Genomic DNA, 24,957 nt, shown 5'->3' with positions numbered 1-24,957 from the left:
GTTACCAAGTCCTGCTTTTAGCAGGAGACTGGACTATCACCAATGCTAGATAAGGCTTGCTGTGGCTTTGTCCTTGAAAACCTCCAAAATGAAGAATTCCCTGATACCTGGTGATTTGTTCAAGTGTTACACTACTTTCCCAATGAAAATGTTTTTCCAGCTCTCCAATTGAATCTCCCAATCTATTATGCATGTCCATGGCACTTCATTTTGCCATCTGGACAGAAGCATTTGGCTCTGTCATCTTCACAATGCCCCTGGCAGCAGTCACAGGCTGCCATTGGATCACTCCTTTGCCTCCTTTCCATGATAGATAGGAGCCAAAGCACTCAGCCTCATCTTGTAGGCCATGTGCTCTAGGTCCCTGTCTGACCCTCCTCTGGACCCTCTCCAGCTCTTCAACATCCCACTTCAACTGGTGGATGCAAGACAGCCTCCTTGATGGTTAACAGCCTCAACAGCAGGGAGCAAAGGTGCACAATAACTCATCTCAATCTACTGTCCAAGCTCCCCCTGAAGCAGCCCCATATCCAGTTTGCTTTACTGGCAATGACAGGACACCCTGGACTCATATTTGACTGGGTGTTCACAGAATTCTCTAGCCCTTTTGTCAAGAAATAAAGGAGAACAAAAGGCATAATTTGAGACAGTGCCTAAGCTGGAGGAGCTCCACAATGTCCATGGCCACACAGGATGTGGGGGTAGTCACAAGGTGATATAAGCTACCTCTATGCTATTTGCAAAAAACACAACATAGGGCTCATTGAGAAGATACCTATTCAAAGAGGGCAGTTCTGGAAGCACAGGGAAATGGGTGAAGGAGAATACTAAAAGCAAAGGCAAAGCACACCATGACACTCTGGAGCACATCAAGATAAATCTCTGGTTTAGTAACTGTAGAACATTAGTTCTTCTCCGAATAGAAACTTGCGACAGAAGACAAGTGTTTGAGATTTAATTTTCAATTCTACTTTGAAACTCATAAAACCACGAAGCATCAACCCAAGAAACTGCTGCTCTTCCCCTTTAACTCTGTGTCCGTTCATTCAAGGACAGTGATATGCAAAGCTCTGGGTGATATTCCCCAACTAGTGCAAACCACGGTGCTAGAAAGTTAATCCAGCCAGGCATCCACACTGGCCTCGCAAGTTTGCTAAACAAGCTCATCATATTAAAAAGCTGACTCCAGTTGCTCCACTACCATCACATTAGTGTTTTCTGGTTTTGACCACCCAAACTAACCATTTGTTCCCCTTTCCAGAAATCAGTAGGAAGTTTTCTTGTGACAAAGGAGTTTTCATACTAGACTGGCCACATCAGTTCCCTAGATGTGAAACAGCTCAAACCTGACAGTCTCTAGGAAAACATTACAATGCTCTTTTACCTTCTCACTGCACCTTCAGGGAAGCGACTGGCAGCGGGTGGTGGAAGAGGGGAAATGAATCATGAGCAGAGGGAACTTGTGGAGGGAAGGAAGAACCAGACTTTTAATGTATCTAGAGATAGTTACATGCTGCTGCATTTTAGCCACTGCTGGCAACCACTTGTTTTTGAGCTATGCTCGGGCAGGCAGCTGGGCCGTGCAGCTGGTAAGCACACACACAGCTCCATTTATCAAGTGCCCTTCAATAGTTGCTACTGCTATCTCACAGGTCTAAGGCAAAGCATGTTCCCACACACAACTAAGCATCTGAAAGGCATTTCAGCATGCCTTTGCTGTGTAACGCACATATTTCTCTTTCAAAGTAACACAGCTGCCAACACCTTAATCATTCCTTGGGGACCTTCAACCACGTCAGCCCTTAAGTGCTTCATTACCTCCAGTGCACTCCTGCAGAGCTCACATCCCAGGTGAGCTGTATGAGCACAGCTCTCTGTCAGCTAAAGAGAGCAGACTGAGCTGCAGGAGATCAGAATCTGTGCAAATCAGGTCTAACAGCCTATCTTCCATCACTCTTTGCTCCCACAAGTTTGGCCTCGTTTACTGCAGAATATCTAGGACAAAAGGCAAGACAGCAACAAGAAACTATTTGAGACTAAAATTATTGCATGTTTCTTTTCATGAGATCCTGTGGGAGAGAAGATGCTTGCTCCTCTGCATGGACACTTCAAGGGGCTATGGAGACCAGCCAAAGAACCTTAACTGAGGCACCTGAGTTGTATGTACATCCCCAAAGCTTTCATGTTTTTAAGTTATAAACTGCTGCCTTAAGTCACAAAAAATACTAAGTTTTGAAATTGTATTGACATGTTCTTGGCACACAAAAAAGAAATAAACAACAAATGCAACCAATACAGAAACTTGAGCTGCCCTTTGTTTCTGCAGGGCTTAAAACACTAAGGGGAAAACCTAAGCAACAAATTACATTGATCCATGGAAAGATGCAGTCTGTTAGGACTGGGATACCTATTTTGAAATTAGCTTGAGCACATGAAGGCATAACCTATGCTTTGAAGTTTTTAGATTGCTCCATCAGCTTCCTTGAGATGACACTGCTAGAGGGATATCCTAAGGAATCTCTTCCAAGGCAAGTCCCTTTTTAAAACAAGCTACCCCAGGGCCATTTTTTTTGTGAAGCACCTTCACATCACTAGGCAACCTGCTCTCTTCATGTCAGCCCTGCTCTCCCTTCTCTGCAGCCCCGCCCCCATCCAGCACCCTTCCAATTGAAGTTATGATCCAATGGCTCAGGATGATGTAGGAAGGTCATTTAATCATGCAAGGAATACAAACTCATGCACACATATATGCATAGACATTTGCACACCCCTGATTTTTTGATTTTTATAGCATTTGCTCAGGAAACTGGTAGAGAGAAAGAATAAGGAGAGAAACCAACAGTTGCTCACATGGATCAACACTTCCAGGCTCTCTCTTTTGCAGCTCATCTCACTCATACTTGTGGTTTCAACATGTGATTCACATTAGGCCCCTCTGCTTGCCATTTGATGGTTCTGCTAAACAGATGTGAATTTATTTAGTCACAGAGCCTGCTCTTTACACTGCCTCTTTGTAGAACAGATGGGCTTTTTTTTTCCCTGTTCAACAGTATTCAGATAACGATCATACCCAGTGCACAGGTTTGCTTGACGATTTCGTATGAAAAGGAACAACACATGATCATAGACATGTTCTCACAGGAGTTCTTTTCAGCAGCTTGGACACACCACGAGAAGCAACGGCACTGATGCAGAATGCCAAACTGCAACACCAGCAACATCCAGAGAAGACCGAGACCTCAGGGATCCCAGAGATCAGCCCCAGAACTTCAGGCAAATGAGTGATGCAAGCTGCACCCAGCAGGGTCCAGAAGACACAACTCCACCACATGCACATCACAAAACACGTCTCCTTGAAAGCTCGGGTGGAAGGGTGAGCTGAATGAAGGGTAAGCTCCTGCAACATTCATGGGGACATAAAAACATGGCATCTCCTGGGACGACTCAGCATGGTGAAATAGCCTGGAAAAGCTATCCGCTCCCTGTGTGGGCATTCTTCTTTCTGCACTGAGAGTGCCTTTGGCACTGGATGAAGCAGAACTGCACAAAGGCCCTCTCAGAGCAGAATAAGACTGCCCACATGAGAAGTACGCTCGGAACAGCTATTGCACTTTAAATTCACACCCTGGCTTTGTTTCGCAATAGCTTCCCTGAGCAGAAGGGCCCTCGACTTCAGATGCAATTTCTCCTCATATTATCAGCAGCTGAGCACTGCTCCCATCTGAGGGTAGGATATGGCCTATACAAGAGGCCAAAGTACAATCTTGGAGGAGAAAGATGAGTTTCCCAGTGACTTTGCACTATCCTGTATATGGATGTGCCTGTATATTGCTTTAGTAACTGAACAATGATGACTTCACTGTAGCAAATGGCTCTGCTATGTGGGTAAATTACCTCTGCTCTACCACAGAAACCAAGCACAGGAGGTGTATACAAGGAACAGACTAATGTCATGCCCACACTTGTGCAAGCATCTAATCCCTTTTGAAAAGCTACAGGCCTGTTCCTCAGACACAGCTTTGCCCTCCATGCACTGCCCACCTGTTATAAAGATGACCTCAGTTTCTAGGAGAATATACTTAGGACTCATCATAAGAAAAAATTTATATATATATATACACACACACACATTGCAAATGTGGTTAAAATTTGGTTATCTGGAGAATGAGACTCCAAGTTTCACAAGGGAAGTAAAAGTGGAATTCTCTGCCTGAAAGGCAGCCGGGACACGGCCATTAACACCCTCCCTGGGGGCCCTAAAGCTGAACATTTACAAGAGCAGAAAAATATGTGTGGCTTTCTTTTGGGGGGGTGTGCGTACAATTAGGCAGTATTAAAAAGCTAGTAGGTATTAGGCAGTAAAATATTTTCAATAAGAGAAGACTGGGACTGAAAAGGACAGCTGAGTTCTCGCAGGGCAACAGGCACTTCCAGCTACAAAGCACTTCATGTCTTCTGAGAGTTTTTTCTTTCTTTTTTTCTTGGCAAGCTCTGATCCACCACAGTATAATTTTCATTCCTACTAATGACCGTGCTATCCAAACACTCTGTCTATGGACCATACACCAGCACTTCATTCTTTTGTACATCTTAAGAAGCGACAAAGCAAAACACTATGAAAGAGAGACTTTCATAAGCATAAAGCAAGTTTATGTGCCCAATTCCCAGAGGCTGGTTGCTTAATTTTCAATAATGAGGCTTCAATAACTTTGAGCAGTCGAACAATGTGCTTTGCTTTCTCTCCTCCATGTGAGAGAAATGCAGTTCCCTCCCGCTTTGCCCCACCTGCTCTGCAGACCTGGTGGGGCTGGTGCTCCTGCTGGGGCACGACCAGTAACAAGACAGAACATGGCATCAGGAAAAGGGCTCCCCTGCCATCCCTTCAGGCATCACTCTCCATCTGCATCCTGCTTTCCCTGTCACCTCCATCCAGACACTGCGGACAACATTTATCCCTTTCTTTACAACACTGAGCTCCGAGACAAGACATGCTCTGTAAGGGCTATCCCACCGCAAAGTGCACAGAACCAAAAGGCATCCAAAATGCTAAGTATGCATATACAGATTTCAGTGGAGGGTTAAAGCAGAGGGGGAGCAGAGCTGGCAAAGGCTCATGATGGATAGCAGTGAGCTGTTCAGAAGAAAATTAAGAAAACATTTTGAATCCCCTCCTAAAAAGGAACAAATAGGTCCAACACGCCAACAGAATGGGATTTTTTGCATCTCTGAATGATAGCGCTTCGCTTTTATGGCCTGCGGCTGCTTGGGAAATTCAAAACTATTTCTCTGAAGAATTCACTTGGACAAGCTTTATGGCTTTGATCAGTTAACTATTTTTTAATGCTAATCCACCCCAGTGATATTTGTCCTCCTTTTCCCCATGTGCACAGAAGCACAGACACAGACAAATACTACACAAAAGCAAACATTAGCCAGATGAACAGTCAGGAACAATGACATCCAGAGCCCATAACCAAACACCAACTCCATTCTGTTTTATTCTCTTCTATTCTAGCGGTTCAAGATTCTTTGGCCCAGTATGACCTGCTAATGGAAATTCAGGAATCGAATTTCAGTGCCCAGCAGGTATAATGCTTGTGCAATGATTTGGCTACAACTATTCTCACTTAAGTAAAAAAATTAAATAATTTCCTCTAAAAGTTGGAATAAAACACGTCTGAGAGGCCTTGTTAGAAACTTAACACAAATCCCTGCAAGTAGCCCAAGTGCTGCCCCATCCTCCAGACTAACAAATAAAGGTGCAGAAATTGTGATTTGCTTACCTTTATGAAGCAAAGATTAAAAATGAGCCAAGAGCAGGACTGAAGTTACTGGAAACCCATACCCCCACTGGAATTGCTCTAACCTCCCCCACAACCTCAGGGGTATAACCCGAGCATCACACTAAGCAAAACTTTGTCTACAACCTCAGCATACAAACTTGTCTCCTTGTTTAGGGCACCAAAGTCAAACTGTGTACCAGAACATGCCGAGTATCTATGCAATTATTCAATTATCTGTCATATTAGTTGCACCACTGTGACATCCCATGACATATAGAGCAGCCACTACACTAAAAAAGCCCTGACTAAGGGACAGTCCCTGCTCTGCAGCACCTCTGGTATTCAGGCCGTTATCTGAATTTTGCTTGCTGTCTTTGGGTAACAGATTCAGGCAGTATTTCCTGTGGCAGAGAATTACACAGGCTGATTACCCTCTGTGGAAAAGTGAAGAAATCCTGGAAGCAATTTTCTGTCTCAATTGTTCCCAGAGCGCAGGAACAATCTTTTATCCCTCTTCCTATCTCTGCTCAGTGCCATCCAGGCTCAGCAGGCAGAATCCATCACGATGACACCTCAGGTGTGGGTCCCGCAAACACTCACTCAGGTGAAACTTGACATGTGAACAGCCCACACTTCAACCAGTGCCAGCCTTGAACTTGGCCACAATGGTTTTACAGGACAAAATGACTGGAATCAGATAGGTGAGAGACTCAAAGCACCTAGGAAATTTTCAGTCCTAGGTAGGACCAGGCTTATCTCAACAGTGTAACACAGATAAACAAAGCGTTTCTGATGCACATTTCTTAATGTAGCTCTCTCAAAATTCATCACCAGATATTCCCAGGCACATGGTGTGACTCTTGAGGTGTCCTGCACAAGGCCAGGAGTTGCACTCGATGATCCTGATGGCTCCCTTCCAACTTAGCATAATTTATCTTTCTGTGATATTTAAAGGAAATCCAGAAAGAGCAGCTGTACCTGAGAATTGTGCATCACAGGTAGAGCTCCTAAGAAAAAAAGATAATTTTCTCAAACTAAAAATTTCATTACCTGCGGCAGGAGGGGTGGGCAAGGGGTAAGAGGACACACTCACACTCAGAATTATTCAATCAGAACCTTATTTTCCATCCAAACGAATTTTGATACAAAATATTAAATTTGTCCTAATCAATGAGCTTAAACATCAGTCAAAATATTTCTTTGAACTGACACTGTCAGTACCAGAGTGGGAGAATAATCTCTTTGGATAATCTGCATCCAAAAGCAGGTACTCCCTTTTCAGTTGTGTTACTACTTTTTTTAATAAAGGTAACACTAAAGATATTATTTCTTTTCGGCCAATGCTGCTGGGAGAGGGAAGGAAGGGGGCTGCAGGCCTGCTGCAGAATTGCATGGCCAATCTTAGTATCGCTAATTTCCAAATGAGGAATTTGGTAGTAAACAACCTTTTTCCTTGTGCGCAAACATTTTTAATTTCATGCCCTGCTAATCATACATCTGTTAGAGCTCCTTTTCCATCCATTGAATTAACGATAATAAAAGAAAAATCATCTCACTAACAGTGTGGTTTGTCTAAAATGAAAATTGAATAATAACCAGTGTTCCTCTGTGGGATGAGGCAACACGGCAGCACTCACTCGTTGGAGGTGACAAAGATGTGGTTTGAAAAGTGATGCCCTCACATATGTCTTGCTGGTGGCCCTCACTGCTGGCAACCCCTCTGCTGCTGCTGTGTTTGTGAAAGAGCCTTTTTGGGACTAGCTTCACGTGACAGCTTCTCCCAGGCTTCCTGGTGGTCCACAACAGGCACCACCATTAGCAAAACTTCTCCTGCTCTTCGCCTCACACACCAGCTGCCTCCTTCCTCCATTCCTCTCCCTTCCATTTTTTCTCACCTCCTCTATCAGCAGGATATTTACTGGGATGGATGCTACAGCACTGCCTTCACCTTCCCAAGTCTCCTTCCACTGGTGAGACCCAGTGGGCCTCTGCATACCAGACTTCACATATGTTCAGTGCCTTTACCTGTGCCTTTCACATGCAAGAGCTGGCTAATGTGCTACTCAAAAGTGCACTTAAATATGTGACTACACCCCTGAAAACAAGTTTTTATCACCTCTTCAGTAACATCAGTGAAAGTGTCAAGGTTGTTATTTAATAGACATACCTCGCTGAAATGCCAAGTTAATCAGGCCCCAAGAAATACCCACAATCAAGACCATCTGATTTGGCCTAAAGAGGAAATTTTTTATCATAAGACACTGGAATAAACTGCCCAGAGAAGCTGTGGATGCCCCATTCCTGGAAGTGTTCAAAACCAGGTTGGATGGGGCTTGGAGCAACCTGATCTAGTGGAAGGTGTTCCTGCCCAGGGCAGGTGCATTTAAACGAAATAGTCTTTAAAAGCTCCCTTCCAACACAAACCTTTCTATGATTTTATGATTCTAAGATTTACTGTCTTGCATTGCCTATGCTCCTCTTTTCTGGGTTGCTGACACACAGCTTTTGCCTTCTTAGACTCCTCCTATTCCCATAGCTGTGCTGGGCCGACTCCAAATCACAAATATTGCACTTGTAAGACCTATGCAATGGTAGCTGAGAGTTTTAACAAGCAATAGGAATACATCTGAAGCCTTAGGCAATGTGGCACAAACACGTTCTGGGTGGAGGAACATTACTCTGCTAGACCTGGGACTCCTCTCTGGCCTCCAGTCCTCACATTAGCACACTGAACCCTCTCCTCCTTCCAGAGGCTATTTTCTAAAGCACAGTTATCTACATAAGCTCTCCCTTGTCTTCACCAGGAAGTGCAGCTGTTTGACTAATCGGCTTTAAGGTTTTTTTGTGAGTTAACTAATACCAATTAATTACTCCCATTTTGCAGATAAGCAAACAAAAGAACAAAAAAAGGGAAACATCCTGGTCTAAATTAATGGAAGGGAGTTTAGGGCACAAACACACTTCTTGACCTTCGTCCAGAGTAATCACTAGGGAGAGAACCTTGGCATTCCCAGCCCCCTGCCTCCTCCTCCAGAAACAACACCAACCCTGCCCTGCACAACCAGCCCTTCAGCTCATCAAGGAGGTGTGGGCAGCCTTTATTTTTATTTTTGTTTTTATTTTTAAACTGATTTTTTCTTTATTTTACTTGTGCCTTCATGCTAAAGCTATAGGGATTAGTAGTGCTACTGTACAAGCCAGCTTTTTCTTTACTGAATAGACAGTTCTAGCCCAGTTGCCCCAAATGCAGAGTTACCCCTGAAGGCATCAGCACTGTTCTGTCAGGGCTCGTTTCTGAGCCTGAGCCCTGCACACAGCAGATTTGGGATGACCACACAAGGGAAAGTGATCCAAACCAGGCTGTACCTAAGACTAGGTGACCACGACCAGCAAGAACACAGGCAGTGGGACATCCCCTTTGTAAATACACAAAAGCATTCAGTTCTGGATTCTTCTGACCACTAATCAAAGTGTATTCAATCAAACAACCCTACCAGAATTAACAGGGAAAAGAATAAAAAAAGACTTCGTTTAGCAAAAGTACTCTTAGACACATTTGATGTAATAGTCATATGATTAACAAACTGTCATATCAAAGTTTTCTGCAAAGTAGGAACACTCTGACAGTTCATATTTTAAAAACTGACATTTTGATTCATTACTGTAAATAGCACTCTGTATTAAATATTGTGACAAGGCATATAGTGTATTTTTGAGCTCTATAACATTTAGGAAGTACTGGATTTTTTTAACTTTTTCTTTTTTTTAAGCATGTATAATACCAAAAGCAGTTAAAGCAGAACTCCAAGAAAGCTTCTAGAGGAGAGAATCATGATTTCTGAAATAACCTCTTTCTCTGCCATCATCTCAAGCACTGCTGGGAACTTAGGCCCACAAGGATCTTAATGTACCGTTTGCATAATAAAATAGGGAATTGTCTCACAGAACAAAAGAGCTATATGGAAAGTGGCTACATTAAATAATGTAAAATTACTCACTAGCAAATCATCTTGAAGTTGGCATAAGAGGAAGAACACTAAAAGGTGCTGAATTACCACTCAGAATATTTGAGTGCAGGTTCATAACTGAGATAAACAACACTGTGTCAAAATGACTGACCAAATGTCCATCTTGCTTATCCCCTCAGTCTTTAGCCACATGTTTTGCTTCCTCCTCTGTCTCACCACTCACTTTTATCTTACAAAGGATAAAAATGACTCTATGAGCAGAAATGAGGGTTAGGGCACAGGAACAGCAGGACCACCTCTTCCAACGATGGTACAAACTCAGACCAGTTGAACCTGCTCATGAAATCACACCTGAGTTCAGTTATTGCCCATCTTCCCCAACACTCACAGACCTTCACACCCTTCTCAGCAGCTCAGTTTTGTCCACTTAGACTGTGAGCTCTTACAGACAGGAGGTGTCTACCCCCTGTGCACATCTGTGCAAGGAGACCTCAGCCAGTCCCCTGGGACCTGCTGAAACCCAGTGTGGGCAGAGAACTGCTACCAGCCCCTGCAGCCCAGTACAGCCATGCCCATCACAGGCAGAGGCAGAGCAGGCAGCACTCCCTCGCTGCCAGGGTGAGCGGGAAGAACTGCCCAGTTGGAGCTGTCAAGGACTTCTCCCTGTACAGGGGTCCACAGCAGGGCAGCTCACACTGCAGGGATGCTGTGAGCCACCAGAACCAACCCACCAACCAAGAGCACTTAATCCCCCTATTGCTCATGGACGCCTTTCCATGGGTCACCAGTATCAGGGCAATCAGGACTGGGAAAAGAAGCAATAATGCAAATGTTCTGCATTTCCTCAAAACTAAACCCCTTGATAGAAAAATTAAAAATTAAAAATAATTAAAAATTAAAAATAATACCCCAAGCTAAAGGCCTCAATAGAGCAGCAGAGGAAAACCAGAGGCTGCCCAGCCTGTTTGCAAGATGCTCAGGCTTCAAGAGGACTACAGTCCAGGGCTTCAGAAAGAAAAATGGTTACCATTATCATTGCTTGCAGCCAGCTGCAAGTGGAGCTCTGGGCTCAGAGAGAATGGATATGCTGCCATAAACATGAGCCTAGCCCGGGACATGGTGAGGCAGTCACGCACACCGACGATGGATCACAGCACTGTTCTAACAGGAGTTTGATCCAGCACAGCCTGCCTTTCCCCAGGAGCAACTACACACCCCTCACATGCTGGAAATCTTGTGGATGTGTTTGCATGCCAGCAAGTGTGGTAGTAGTAGTGGTCTAGCCAGACATCCAAAACATATTGGCACCACTATAATTTGTCCATTCACCAATATGTTTTCCTAAAAAGGCCCATATGCTTTTCCTGCAGTTCCCATATGCTTTTGCAAAGAGAAACAAAAACATTTTGTTAGTTGTGAGCGATTGATCGCCACATATTTCACAGAAGTCAAGTAGAAAAACAACAACAACCAAAAAAAAAGCAGTCAGCTGCTTCCCCCTCCCTTTCCTCTCTGTTCACGGAGGGAACTGTGAAGAGCAGGAAAAAATTCAGCCCACAGCAAAATACACACACCGTTCATTTTTTGCACTGCAAGATATTCTAGGAATTACAGGAGGAATCTTCATTAAAAACAAGCTATCAAAGATCTGGCAGCCAGTGGCATACCAGACAGTAATTCAGCATTGGGTGTTCAGCTCGGCGCTCGGCACTCGCTTGGGTCTGCGCCGCGGGCAGCGCAGCCCACAGGAATCCAGGCTCCTGGAAAAGCACATTAAACAAGCCTGGGGGTGGGGGCACAGCGTGGTAAAGAGGTTACAGTCCTTCCAATTCATAGGACAGCTCATTTGATGCCAAATCTATCTCTACCCGCAGGTATAAAGCCCCCTCTCGCATGTAGGGCTTCCCAGGGAGGTGCCGCCCTGCTAACATGAATCCTAAAGCAGCCAGAGGGCAAGGGAGCAGGCAGGCTGCTCAGTTCAACTGGGAGCAGGCACGTGGGTGTGCAAGTATGTCTGTGTCAAGGCTGGAGCATGTGGGAACTGTAGCTGTTTAGTTAGACACTCATTAAGAAACAGCAGACCCAGGGCCAAGGTTCAAAGAGGAGCAATGGGAAACATTTCTCTGGAGAAAGATTAGCGTGTGTTCTTCTTTACACAAATAAAATTAAATAGAGAATAATAATATAGACAAATCAATTAACTTCTGAAAAGCCAAGGGCACTGCATGCAAGAGCAGATGAGAGGGGAAAAGCTTTGTTACAGGGCCACTGAAGCAGTGTACACCCTTTCTTCCCTGGAAAAGAAATTCAGCTATTGCTGAAGTTTTGATGGATATTTGCTGAAGTTCTAATGTTAGCCCTGGCTCCATCATGCTCACTGTTACAGGAACACATACCTAGATTTCACTATAACCCTATGCACTAAGAGCTTGGGTTCATCTTTGTGAAGACTAGAAAATACCCAAGGGCAGAGGTCAAAGGACTACAGGGGTGCTTGACTCAGCAGTTTCAGCCTAAAGGTAGGAGAGCGAGGCTGACAACCTCTACAGGACACCCAGAACTCCATGCACCCTTCTATCAGAATAAACTTTCTGTGACATAGTCCCATGTTCTACAGTTCCCCTGCAAATTTAACCAGGAATGTTCTTTGCAAAGTTAGTGTTCTCTTAAAATGATCTAATCTCACACGGAGCCTAATGAGAAGCCAGATGCAACAGGTCAAGAGCCCAATTTTTCACAGAAAGAAAGCTGAAAACCCAGTCGGGAGAAGATAAATTAATCTCTTGCACAAGACACAGAGTAAAAAACCAATTTGTTGGAGACAGCTTGCTTGGCAAGATACATTTTATGATATGTTTTTGTCTTGAGAGGAGTAGTAAGTACCTGAAGATCTAACTTCACCACTCACAAATGTATTGATGTTGTTGCTCAAGCTCTGAACAGAAAGCAAAACTAATACTGCCTTATTTAGTTAACAGTATAAAAGGATGGGCTTCTTCCTAGATTTCATATTTACAGCAACCCACTGGGACAGTTTATTAGACTTAGCCAGGAAAGCTGCCACAGAAAGAGTGAGATTAACAGAAGAGCTGCCATTAATCTTCTATAACCCAGCAACTGGGAAGATCAGGCCTTGAACCAAATTCTACTCTCTTGCTATTAATCTCCTGTCCTCTGCTTATTAATCCCTGGTCTGTCTTTGTCTTTCAACATTTATTAATGACCCCTGTTTGCAGCAAATAGGATGCTGAAATCTCATCTCCAGCTAGCCATAATTTACACAACAACAACAAAAAAAACCCACACAAAAATTAAACCCAAGAAGAGGGTAAAGGAAGAAAGGAGGGATGTGCATTGCATAGCAAAAGGGCAGAACGAAAGTGTCTTTACATTCAGTGACACAAGAGGGTGAAGAAGCACTACTCCTAATTTTGGCATATCACACAGACATCTCACGGTCCTCAAGTCAGGTAACATCATGGCAAATAAAGAAGCTCCACTAGTCAAAACCACCAGGGTAGCGGTTCATTCATTATCTGCGTCTCAGAAGGGCTGCACACTGCTTTCTTCCCACAGGAGCCATGACTTTGCAGCACCTCTAGTACCCTTTTGTCTCCTGGGATGGCACAACTGAGAGAGGCTTGAGGACACACCCATTGCCCTGACACTGTTTCTGAAATTAATTTGCTCCTCATATGAATTTCTACTCATCCACTGAAGCATGGTTGATTAAAACTAATAATACAGTCAGCTCTCCATCACCAGCTGGGAGTGTCTCCAGCCTGCAGAGAGCCACACTATGGATGGGGAATGAGTTCAGGTCCACAAGCAAGAAAGCTTTGTTCAAAATAGAGTCAAAGCAATATGGCCCACAGGACCAAGCAATTGTTCCCATACAACACCCCCATTCCCAGAGGGGCCTGAACATTTGCTGCTTCTAGACCTGGACTCAGAAAGAGTAAAATCACCTCAAGCCTTCTGGGCAGGCTGGCCTCCCACCACCCCAAGCTTTGGAGAAATGCCCATCAGCTGCTGAACAACCAAACGTGGTACTGAGGTCTTCCCACTCTCTCTAAACTCAGCAGTTGGCAAAAGCCCTTTGAGTTGATCCATTCCTCACCTGGAAGCAAGGCAGCCCCTTCAGGCACCCCGACAGACGTACGGACAGGCTCTTCCAAGGGACCCCTGCAGGTGCAAACAGAAAGGTCAGAATCAACATTTTGCTCATCGTAAAAGCAGAAAGTAAATCAAGCTGGCTGTAACACTTCGCCAAGAAAACAACCCCAAAAGGGCATGTAAGGCCAGTGGCCCTCCTGTACAGGGCAGACCATAGCTTTTTTTTCCCCTCTCTGAAACAACTCGTGTCAGTCTGTCCTTGTTTTGACCCATATAGGGTTTTTCACACCTTGGCAGCACAGATTACATCTGAGCAAGAGCTGAAGTAGCTGAGGTTTACTTGGAAGAGAAGCTACTTGTTTTAAATCACTGTAGAGCTGGTGAAAGGCACTGACGTAAGGGCTGCAGGTAACAAAGTCCCTTTCAAAGCCTGACCAGACTTCCTTCTGCCTCTCATGCTTAAAAGGCCTCTTCTTCCCAAGCCTCCACTGCCGCTCGGGCCAACGGTGAGTCATTCCCACAGCACTGGCTTTGCCATGCAGTCATCAAGAAGCACCAAAGCAAAGATGGGATGCACTAAACACACAGCCATTGTGGAAAAAGACTCAGGGTGGGACAGCCCAAACCCTACCCCCATCTCCAGCTCTGGTTTCCTTTTTGGGTGCCTCCAAAGACACCCAATTAAAAAAAAACCCACAGGTTTTCTAAGTTACCACAAGCTGCTTTCAACCAGCAGTCTTTCACACTTCCAGCTTATTGATATTTGAGCCTATTTGGTGTTTTCTATTTCCTTTCATCTCAGTCTTGGAGAAGAAATGAGCAAGTTCAAAAAATACTAGTGATGATTAATGAAAGGTCCACCTCTGCCTGCCCCAGCTCTCCCAGCCCACCATGCTCCTGGTTATACCAGGTTACCTCCAGCTCCTCCTAACTGCATCCTCGCCTCTATTTTCCTGAGATTAGCCAAGGATTAAGTCATTAAAGAGAGGAAGGAAAGACATATCTAGCCACTCATAAACATGATTTTTTTAAGGAAACCAGGCTAAACCTCATTAGACCCACCATCAGCTGTCTCTGCTCAGGAGAACCAGGTCTGGCAGGGCAGCAGCTTTGCACTCCTGGTCCGCAGTGATGGAAGAGGAGCAGAACAGCAGCAGTTGCTTCAGACCCACACCAAAGGATAAGAAGCACAGAAAAATTTGCTGAGGACCTGCCCACACAGACACTGGATATTCTTTTCACATTTGCCATGACAAAAAATTTGCGTTAACATTTTTGCGAGCACTGTAAGCCCGTATCAAGTATCAGCAAAGAGGCAGACAGGTGTCCTGACCACAGAGGAGACAGCATATGCAAACAGTTTGGAATTTATTATTATTATTTTTTAAAGGGAGAAACAAATCCCAGAGATTTTTCTGTGCATGATACATTTTCTGCTCCCTGTTTGATGTTGCTTTCAGACTTCAGACTTCAAATAGCTAACGCTAACCTATGCCTCAAGCCTGCTTTAAACTAATGGCCCTTATGTGACCAGAAATGAACGCATGGTGAATCACTTATGCCACACACAGTGGGGGTGATGAGCGGTGGCCCATGTCTCCTGATGGCTGCAAGGACATGAATAAGCAGGGGGAAAGGAGAACCCAGCTCTTTCTGCATCACAGCCAGATAACTCAGCATAGAGCCTTTGCATTTTTTGGAGCTGGAAAACACAAACTCCAGGTCAACAGCCCAACCACAAGCAGTCAGAGAGAACAACCTAACCACTAGCATTTTCTGCAAAATATGGAGAGAGAGAGAGAAAGAGAGAGAGAGAGATAATCTGCATAGGCTGCACTTCCACTTTCTCTTGCTTGCCTTTGGGAGATGCTTAAGAGAAGCTGCATTTTAATTAGTAGCCCCAACCAAGGGAATCTGATCTTGACAATAAAGGAAGGAGAACAACCCGAAGTTACAGACTTCAGGGTATGTGGGTCCCAGCCCTTCACTTCTTTACTGACATTACTGCTTCCAGGAATTAAATCAAAACCCCACTTAACTTCACAGAGGTTGCAATTGCGTCTAAAGCACTGCCTAAGCCTCAGCTGTAATAAACAGACATAGCTCCACTGAAATCCAAGGAGTTATTCTGATTTTGTCTGGTTACAGATCTACAGACCCATAAACATTACAGCTCATGCAACCTCCAGCTAAGTATCTTCTAATGGAAGACCATTATCTTTGTCAGATGGATTGGGATAACTTCTTTAAAACATTCTTGAAGACTCATTAGGATCATTGGGTTTTGGTGGTTATATTTTAAGAATAAACCCCAGCAGCTATTAAACACTGGAAAAATACATAATAACATTCTACAAACAAACCTTGAGTGGAGATATAACTATAGTTTGGGATTTTCTTTGGGAAATTGGTAAAATGGAGGGAGGAAAGAGAACAGAAAAATGAAACCGAGCTCTGCACACACACTGAGAAATCAAACATTACTTGACAGATAATGAATGAAAGAGAAACACGGGGAATAAGGAAGCGAAATCATGTAATTCTGTCCTCCTTTTGAGCCTTATTAAATTATATTTTGGGTATGATGCACAGACAAGATGTCATACACCCAAGGAAATACAGCTGCATTTCACCAGCTGTCACTTGCTGTAATAGCTGATCTCAGGATTGACTCCTTTCCCTCAGCCTTCCTCATCCCATTGTAATAAACCACCCAGAGACAACCCTGTACTGACTGTGCTCTCCAGGAGCAGAGCAGTGCTACTGACTAGTTTTACAGACCTCTGCCCAGGACTGAATGCTGCCAAACATCACTACATCTGTGCCATGGACCTACTGTTGTGTTCTTTAAACCATCTCACCAAATGAACTGGTTCCCTTGGGCAAAAGGCCACTCTATCAGCTGCAACCAAGCTCCTGTTCAGATTGTTGCATTGCCACAGCTTTGCTGATAAAGGAGAATCCTGGTTTGTTTAGGGTTTTTTTCCTTTTTTCTGGCCAAATTATAGTGCCAAGCGTGAATTATAAACCAAGCCTGAAGCAGGGAGAGGTGGAAGAGTCTCGCTTAACATTTTGCAGAAAATCCACAAGCATCCCAGGCCCTGCCATGGGATTCAGGTGCTGATTACGAAGAGCCACCAGCACAAAGAAGTCCCTTTGAGCAGCTCCTCGACCTGCGAGCCTTCCGAAGGGGCACCTCTGACCAGCATCACTACCTGGGTCAGGCAGATGGAGGGGTGGTGGGGAACATTTGAGGTATTTCATTTCATTCATTCATCACTCAAGCCAGGGAAATACTTTGATACACACGTTTGGGTGCCTCTCTCTTCAGACACGGATTTGTAAACCAGCACAAGTAAGGCAAGGCAGAGGCACTGCCAGGTCCTGTGCTAAGGATGTAGCAAGGGCACTGTGGTGCCAGCCTGTATCTCACAGGCACTGTGCTGTAGGATGGCAGTGTATAAGAGCCACATGTCCAAGCTGCTATTCTGGGCTAGCATGTCACCACACTTACAGGTATGGCTGTCACACTCACACAGGTGCCTGCACCGACCACAGCTCTCTACTGGCTCAGCAAGGGAAAGGGCAGAAAGGAACACAGCCACTTAACACCCACCCACCCACCCTCACTGTGTGCACAGGGCTGGTAGGAGACAGGGATATTTAGAGCCCCCCAGAGTGCAGTCCATCGTAATTCCCTCCTGCTCCTCCAGCCTTGAAAATGCAGCCTTAAAAATCCATAGCTCCAGATAGCTAGCCCACATGCTGCTGCTCCAGTTCAGTGGGGAGAGCATGAGCTCAATTTTGCAATCAAATAGGAAGGGACAAAAAAAAATTTAGTAGTAGTTTTTGGTAAAATCAAAAAGACACACCCCATTCAAATCAAAAATAAAACAGAAGTGAGCAAGAGAAACAGTCTCCTATTGCTTCAGTGGCTGCGAGACGCTCCCAGTTGCAACCAAAGCTGAGGTAGCTCAGGTGCAGGAGGAAAGCCATCCCAGTTTGCCAGCATCACACTCCATGGTACTGTCCTCCTGTCCCAAAGTGCTACTGAACTGTGAGAGCAGCTCCTCTGAGAGAGGATGCTCAGACATGCTGCTCACGGCTCCCCAGCATCGTTTGCTGCACTGGATCTCCAGGGACAGCAGATCTGGGACAACAATCACACACGTTCCTTTTGCACTGCAAATCAAGTCAAACCACAAGCACGAGGAGCATCCAGGGACACAGCACATCCAGTACCCAAGTAAGAAGGGGCTGCCAGCCCCACACCCAAGCCCCTACCACACACAGTGGGCAGGTTTGCTCCCTGCCTGACGACGACTTTCTTTTCACCAGCCGATGTAGGAGCTTCCCAGAGAGACACAAGAGAAAGTCAGGCACAGCTCAAATAAGCACCTGGATCTACAAACAACAGATTAAATTCTCAAGCTACAAAACTATGTTTTAGCAAAAGTGCAATTGAACTCCATGTACTTGTTACATTTCTAAATATACTCTGGTTGTCAAGACAACAAAGAGACTGATGGATCTCTAAAGTGTACTGTATCTATTTAATTGTCAGCATTTCAAACTGACTCAAGGAGGGAAAAAAAATGCTGCGTGATAAGTCTAATTGTCATGGTTACCACCGGCTAACCCCACAATAAAAATATATATATTCTGGCTAAATGTGCCAAGCCATGTGAGGAGCAGATGGGAGACATTCTCATTACTGCAACAGCCTCCACTGGAAAACTAAACTTGAGGAAAGATGCGAGAGACTTTATAGAGATCTCAGACACAACAGACACCGTGGGCTGCATCTTCCCAGTCGTTTGGCAGCAGTTGCTCAGGCTTTTCCGCTGTGCTTATTCACCCCATGGGTGTTGGGACAACCCATGGGGCTGGAGCCGCATAGCTTGAGAATATTCTGTTTTGGGGATCTCATCCCTCACTGCAGAAAGCCTGAGATGTGAGATGTTACTCCTCAAAAGCCTCTGACAACATCTGATGTGCAACTGCCTGAGTTTTGCACTCCCACCCTCACCTACTTGCTCTCCTCCCTCCAGGGGGCTGTATCCAAGCCCACAGGCATGGTTCATACCATTAACAGCTAAAGCAAGGGTATGTCCAGGCTTGGGGATGAGAAACAAGTGGAAACAAACAGCCAGCCAATACTGCAAATACACCGGCCTGAAGCTGAGCTGGAAAACATCATGGACCCCCAGCAAGCCTCTGCAACCCATCTGACAAGCATGAGTCAGCAGTGTGAAGAGCCCCACTATTCACAAGGTCCCTTCTGAAAGAGATGTTTTCCAAAAAATGCCTCAAACGTTGGTTTTTTACATGAAGACCTTCACAACAACATCTGGGTTATCTATCTTCAAATTAAATGATTATGGCTTTTCTTCAGTGACCAAAACTCATCCATCTATACTCAGTTCCCACTTTCATTAAACCAAAGTTTAAGTTGCAGGACAAAGGCACGGGTGTCATCCAGGTATGAGAAGCAATGGAAAACAACTTAAGTTCACTTGGCGAGCAGTGACTTAAAAGCTGGACTCAATGATCCTCGTGGGGGTCCCTTCCAGATCAGAATATTCTGTGATTTCAATGAATGGGCAGGTTTCCAATTAGTCTGAAGCTTTCCCAACATTTTTGACAGAAAACACCTCAAAGCCGAATCACACTTAAAAATCTCCCTCAAACTGTTGCACTCCATCATACAGATGAAAGCTCTGCAACTCTCCTGTCAGACACTTTCATGGAAACCATAAGGCATTGCCTAAAACCATATCCAGGATAGTCATGAATCAAAATCTGTTTGGAAAACACTGCTTAAGAGAAACACCACTTCCCAGGCGCCTCAAGCAACACATTTGAGTTTGTGATATTTTCCTTGGAGCTTGCCCCTGCTCATCACTAAGATGAACAATTTCTGAATTCCAAATATGAGATTCTCTGTGATGTAAAATGAACTTTCATGCCTACCAATACAGTCACTGTGTGGTTCACCTTGCCTGCTGCTTCACAGAGGGGTCTGCACACGGAGATGGGCAGCGAACGTCAAAACAGAAGTAGCACAGAAGGGTTATTTCCGGGGTTTGTGTGAGAATTACTTCAAATACTACTTAAGTTAGGAAGTTAAAAGGAGTCTTTGGCATGAAGAAGACTATGGTCTAATGAAAGTCAAAGGTACTTAAAGGTTACTGGTTTTTCACAAGTATTTGGGTACACCCAAACCGACGCAGCATCAGCATTTTGTCCCTAGATGCCCAAATAATTTTGAAACTAAGCATTACCCATAAGGAACTTCAAAGAGATAAGAGTCCTCCTGAAAGCTGTATCCAGAGCTTAACTGAGCTGAAATCCCAAACAACCAAAAGCTTAAAATCATGCTCCTATTTCAACACCATACGGGTACAGGAGTCTAACTTTGGTTTTCCTGTTACTGAAAGTGCTCGCCTAGGGCACCAGGCTTTTATAGTTATGGCTTTGGGACAACTATTACATTCTGTTCTAATAAAGTACGTGCTCTCTGGAGCAAACTCCCAAGAATGACTCCTTTGCTTTGGCACAAATGGACTCATTTGGTTTAGATAAAAGGATGTTCCCTTGCATCATTTTCATTTGATTTTTTTTTCTAAGATAGAGAAACAGTTAATTTTGCTAAATGAGTGCTCTGTTGCCATGACTTCACTGCAGACAAACACAAAGCCATCAAGCTCCTTTTCCTTGGGCACTGTTTTTTTTTAAACAGGTATTTGATCATCTTGATTGTCTTGCTTCTATTCTCAACATCTGGATTCCAAGTAATATCCTGCAGTCAGATACCTAATGGCTATATCTATTCAGTAAATTATGGAGATATTCCTGAACATATTCATCCTCCCACAATCCACCTCTGCCAGCTGTGCCAATGCACCCTCTTATGACTCCATATGCAGGGCAGTGCAGCCTGCAACAGTAGGCAGCAAATCTCTCCAAATGAAACCCTAAATTTATGGGATTAGTCCCCAAAAGTCATAATTCCCATGCTCCCACCAAAGACCAACAGACAGCTCCATCCTAGTCACCGTCAAGCCAGACTGTTGCCCAGGATTTTGCCCCAGTCTAAAACCAGAAGCCTAAAGTCCTTCCCACTGCCTCAGTTTCTCTGGTGGATGAAAGGGGCTGCATGTACGTGCCACCTGCCTCCATGGGGTGTTACAATATTGGCTGAGTTAATATCCATGGAGTACACTGAGGATTAAGAGTATTACAGACTTTACTAAGGGAGAGGGTTTTTTCTTTTTTCTTTTTTAATGTTTGCATTGAATAGACAAAGTAGAAACAGCATTTGTAGCCTGCAGCCATTATCCTAGTAAATGGCTTATTACAGCATGCAGCCTACCAGCTCACCTCCAACCAGTCTCGCTTAAACGCATGTAGGTGGAAGCGTTGCTCATTCTAGAGAACTTTCTTTTTCACCGTCTCTGTCTGATGGAGACTCTGGATAGCTGGGCTCACAAGACAGGGCTTAGGATATAAATACTTCAGTATGAGCTTGTTGTTCAGTACCTATTTAGGGCAATCACAGAACAATTAATTACTTCCCATCTAAGACTAACTCCTCTCTCTTCCAAAAAGACTGAAGGGGGGTGAGTTTTGTCTCAAGACTTTCAATTTTCTGATGAGTCACAGCAGACACACTACAATAAGCTCAATACTTCAATCAGCCTATTTCTTATCCAGATATATTCAATACATTACTAAGATGTGGAGTGTGCTATTTTAAGGGCTGATTTCAGGCATTGTATGCATAATGCTTTCTCATCTGAACACGTGCTTTCTCCTGGATGAGACAGATGTACCTCCTACACCACCATGCCTTCTCCCCCCCCCCCAAATCATATAGGTAAATAAACACTGCAAAAGCAGAAAGTGAAGAACTGCACACTTGGTGCACTGAATTTTACAACACACAGCCCTTCAGTACATACCCCTCTCTCCCACTTCACTAGTTCATTCCCTGCCCTTTGGCAATAAAATAACTTATGTGACAGCAGCATCTGACAAGAAGAAAACATTCTCAGACTGCACGGGTTGCAACAAGTCCTCAGCGTCTTGCTTTCTTCGTTCTAGGGCCAAGAATCATACATTTATTGTTCTGCCCCAAGGAGCAACTCTGCATCCCTGTACGAATCCTCAGTTGTCCCCAGTTCCCACGCCACCCACTCACAAGCTCCCAGGCTCCATCAAGTAAGCAGGAGACTCTTCACGCAACCTCCAAGCAGCAACGCGAATTATGGGGACCAGCAGGTGCCCCTTTGGTCCTCTTTATTTACTTAACTGAACAGACTTAAATATAATTTATTGTGTCAATTGGGCAATTGATCCCAGCTGGGTCATTTGAGTCTACAACAGGTTGCACTCAGCATCAGCCTGACCACAGCGAGCTGAGGAAACTGCCTCACCCAAGCAGACTATCAAGAGCAGAGCAATGGTAGCAATGGTCACATCTCCATGGACCATGCACATGCCTAGGTTCTCAGAAGCAATGCAATTAAAAGCCCCCAGACACAAACAGCTGCCTAAAAAATATGTGGCTATGGTGACAATTACATTAACTACCATGTTTGGGTGAGAGAGACTAGGTACAGATGACAGACAGCTAGGCTCTTGTTTTTAGAGCTGCTAGTGTGTCATCAAGGACATCTGCTGCTCTAAGAGCAGCCACTGCACACACATCACCTCAAGACTACCCTTGTGCTAATTGCTAACAGCAGTTTTCCTCATGGCACAACTGGACTCTGCAAGCAGTTTCTATGCAAACAGCAGCAGTGCCAGTTTCTGCCAAGTCCATGCTAATTGCAAGTGATTCCAGCTCAAATGCTCTTAAGTCAGAAAGTATTTAGGTGACGTGTAACCCAGGTCTCACATTTGTCTCACCAGCTCTCCTGTGGTGAACAAACCTACAATCAGCTATGAAGATCTGTCACCGTCTCTTTTCTTTCTTCCTCCTTGGAAAAACTTTCACGTAAATTCTAATTTTAAGCCAACAAAAATGCAGAACGTTTTCGATCCTCACAATGCCCTCAGCTGGTCAGTATAATTGAACTGTCAAAGCAATACAGAGGACATGGCCACCGATATTCCATTAAAGGAACAGATCCTCCAAGGATCAATGTCTCATCTATCACATTTATCTCAAAACTTGAGGGGACCTTAGGAACATTCAACTAGTTTCACAAAATCTGTGGAAACAGAAAGGGCAAGTGGAGGAGGATCATTTCACATACCTAAGCCCAACCTGGAAGGACCAAGGAAAAGAACAGACTGAGCTGTGTTTTAAGTTTAAAATATGGTAAATCTCCTCTTGAGTAGGCTCAGTGAGGTCACTAAGGTGAGAATATTCACCCAAATTTTATTGGCTTTCATTAAATACATTATTATCTCAGTCTAAATGTTTATGGGACAGCTACTGGGCTCCACAAGATCTACAAAGACATTCACTTAGACATGCAGGTCACAGAGCAACACAACTCTTATGTTATCCTTGTGGGTCCTGTCATGGTCCCAACAGAGACCATGAGCTGGTGGCCTTGGCTGTGCTGCAAAAGGTGCCTGTGGAGTCAGTGCCCCAAAACTAGTGCAAGCAACTTTCTTAAAGTTAGTGGTATGAATAAAGAGAAAATACAGGACCACGCAAAAAAAAAAAAAGAAAACCCTCAGCTTAAAGTGGATCATAAATTGTCTTCTTCCTTTTGGAGAACAGTGCTGGTAGCATATGGGTCTGCAGCCTAAACAGACAGCTGACGAAATTCAGGCTCATCTCATATTCTTAAAACATGCAAGACCAGGATTCTCCCATGCCAAGCAGTTAAGTCCACGTGCCTTCCTAAAAAGCCATTTGGAAAGTTTCTAAATGCAATAGGAGAAAAATAATCCTGCTTGGTCCACGTCTGTGTCTCCCTCTCCTCCCATTAGCACATGGGGAGAAGGTTGGCTTAGAGCAATACAACATTTCAATTTGAATATGAATCACTCCTCTGGTGAGAAAACAAAACAGAAGCCCATTTCACATCAGCCTTATCTGAAGATATAATGAAACCTGACATATCTAACAGGAGCAATGGAAGTACAACATGGAGAAAATACTGGCTCAGACAAACAACAACACTTTCCACTTGAGACGATCCCAAAGTGCTTTACAAACTGATAGAGGCAGGAATAATTTCATCTGCCACTGAAACGTGGCTACGTCTGGGTGGGTACTCAGCTCAGCACCACACTGTAGTTCACGATGGAGGGAAGAACTGTGTGAGAGTTCAGGACAACATGATCCTTCAGTGGGAACTGGACCACTCTCCTGGAAAGTGGAAGTTAAGTTTGATTCATATGATTCAAAATGCCACTATGTGGGCTGAGCACCAGAACACCACAAGCAGGTGATGTTGTACTTAAAAAAGTGACCAGCTGTAAAAAAGACAGAAATCCAACTCATGTACGCTGGTACTCTCCAGCTTCTGGTTCAAAAGGTTACAGAAAACAGCTGCAAGGTAGAGGATTAAAATTTTTGAACCTGCCTGGGGATTACAAATTAATTTCTTATCCTCAACAGGGCTGAAGGATCATGATTTCCTGCCCCTGGTTCAGGTGCTATCTCCAGACAGAGTTCAGGGTAAATCATTTCTCCTCTCCCCAGCTCCCATCCAGCAGGCACGGCAATACTCAGCCACTATCGGGAACAGTCCGGAAGAAAGCACAGCTCTACCATTTAACACTGCTATTGAATGTCAGTCTTGTGCATCACCAGCTTTACCAAAACATTGTCAGGAACACTGTTTTCGCCCTCACTCTTTTTCCACCTTTACTCTTCACATCCACCTGCTGTGACTGTGGTCCATCTCACTGGCAATAGTCACGACCTGTTGTTACAGAGTTGGTCAACTGAGACTTGTTCCAAAAATCAGGCTTTTCTTGTGCTACTGAAACATCAACATACAAGTACATAAATCCTTCAGGGTAGAGGCCCTGAGCAAGTGATCTACACTTTTCCAGAGCTAAATGTTTACTTCTCTTCCTGGCAGCATCTGGGTGCTTGCAGACTATTTATGTGCATCTTG

At 44.4% G+C, this 24,957-nt stretch overlaps 1 protein-coding gene across 5 annotated transcripts in view; it reads right to left on the bottom strand.

Annotated features, from left to right (window-relative positions):
- Nucleotides 1-24,957, bottom strand: part of LPP (LIM domain containing preferred translocation partner in lipoma) — a 330,413-nt gene that overhangs the window by 225,362 nt on the left and 80,094 nt on the right. For 4 of the 5 annotated variants that reach the window (XM_064666206.1, XM_064666205.1, XM_064666203.1 and 1 more), the window contains one exon: nucleotides 13,872-13,936. The exons of the other annotated variant lie outside the window; for it this stretch is intronic. The gene's annotated coding sequence lies outside the window, so the exon portion shown is untranslated. The remainder of the gene's footprint in view (nucleotides 1-13,871; nucleotides 13,937-24,957) is intronic. 5 annotated transcript variants of the gene reach the window in all.

Source organism: Pseudopipra pipra, chromosome 10 (genome assembly GCF_036250125.1).
Source record: "Pseudopipra pipra isolate bDixPip1 chromosome 10, bDixPip1.hap1, whole genome shotgun sequence".
In the NCBI taxonomy this organism is placed as follows: domain Eukaryota; kingdom Metazoa; phylum Chordata; class Aves; order Passeriformes; family Pipridae; genus Pseudopipra; species Pseudopipra pipra.
Note: the sequence above shows the minus strand (reverse complement) of the source record. Positions and strands in the feature narration are given on the sequence as shown.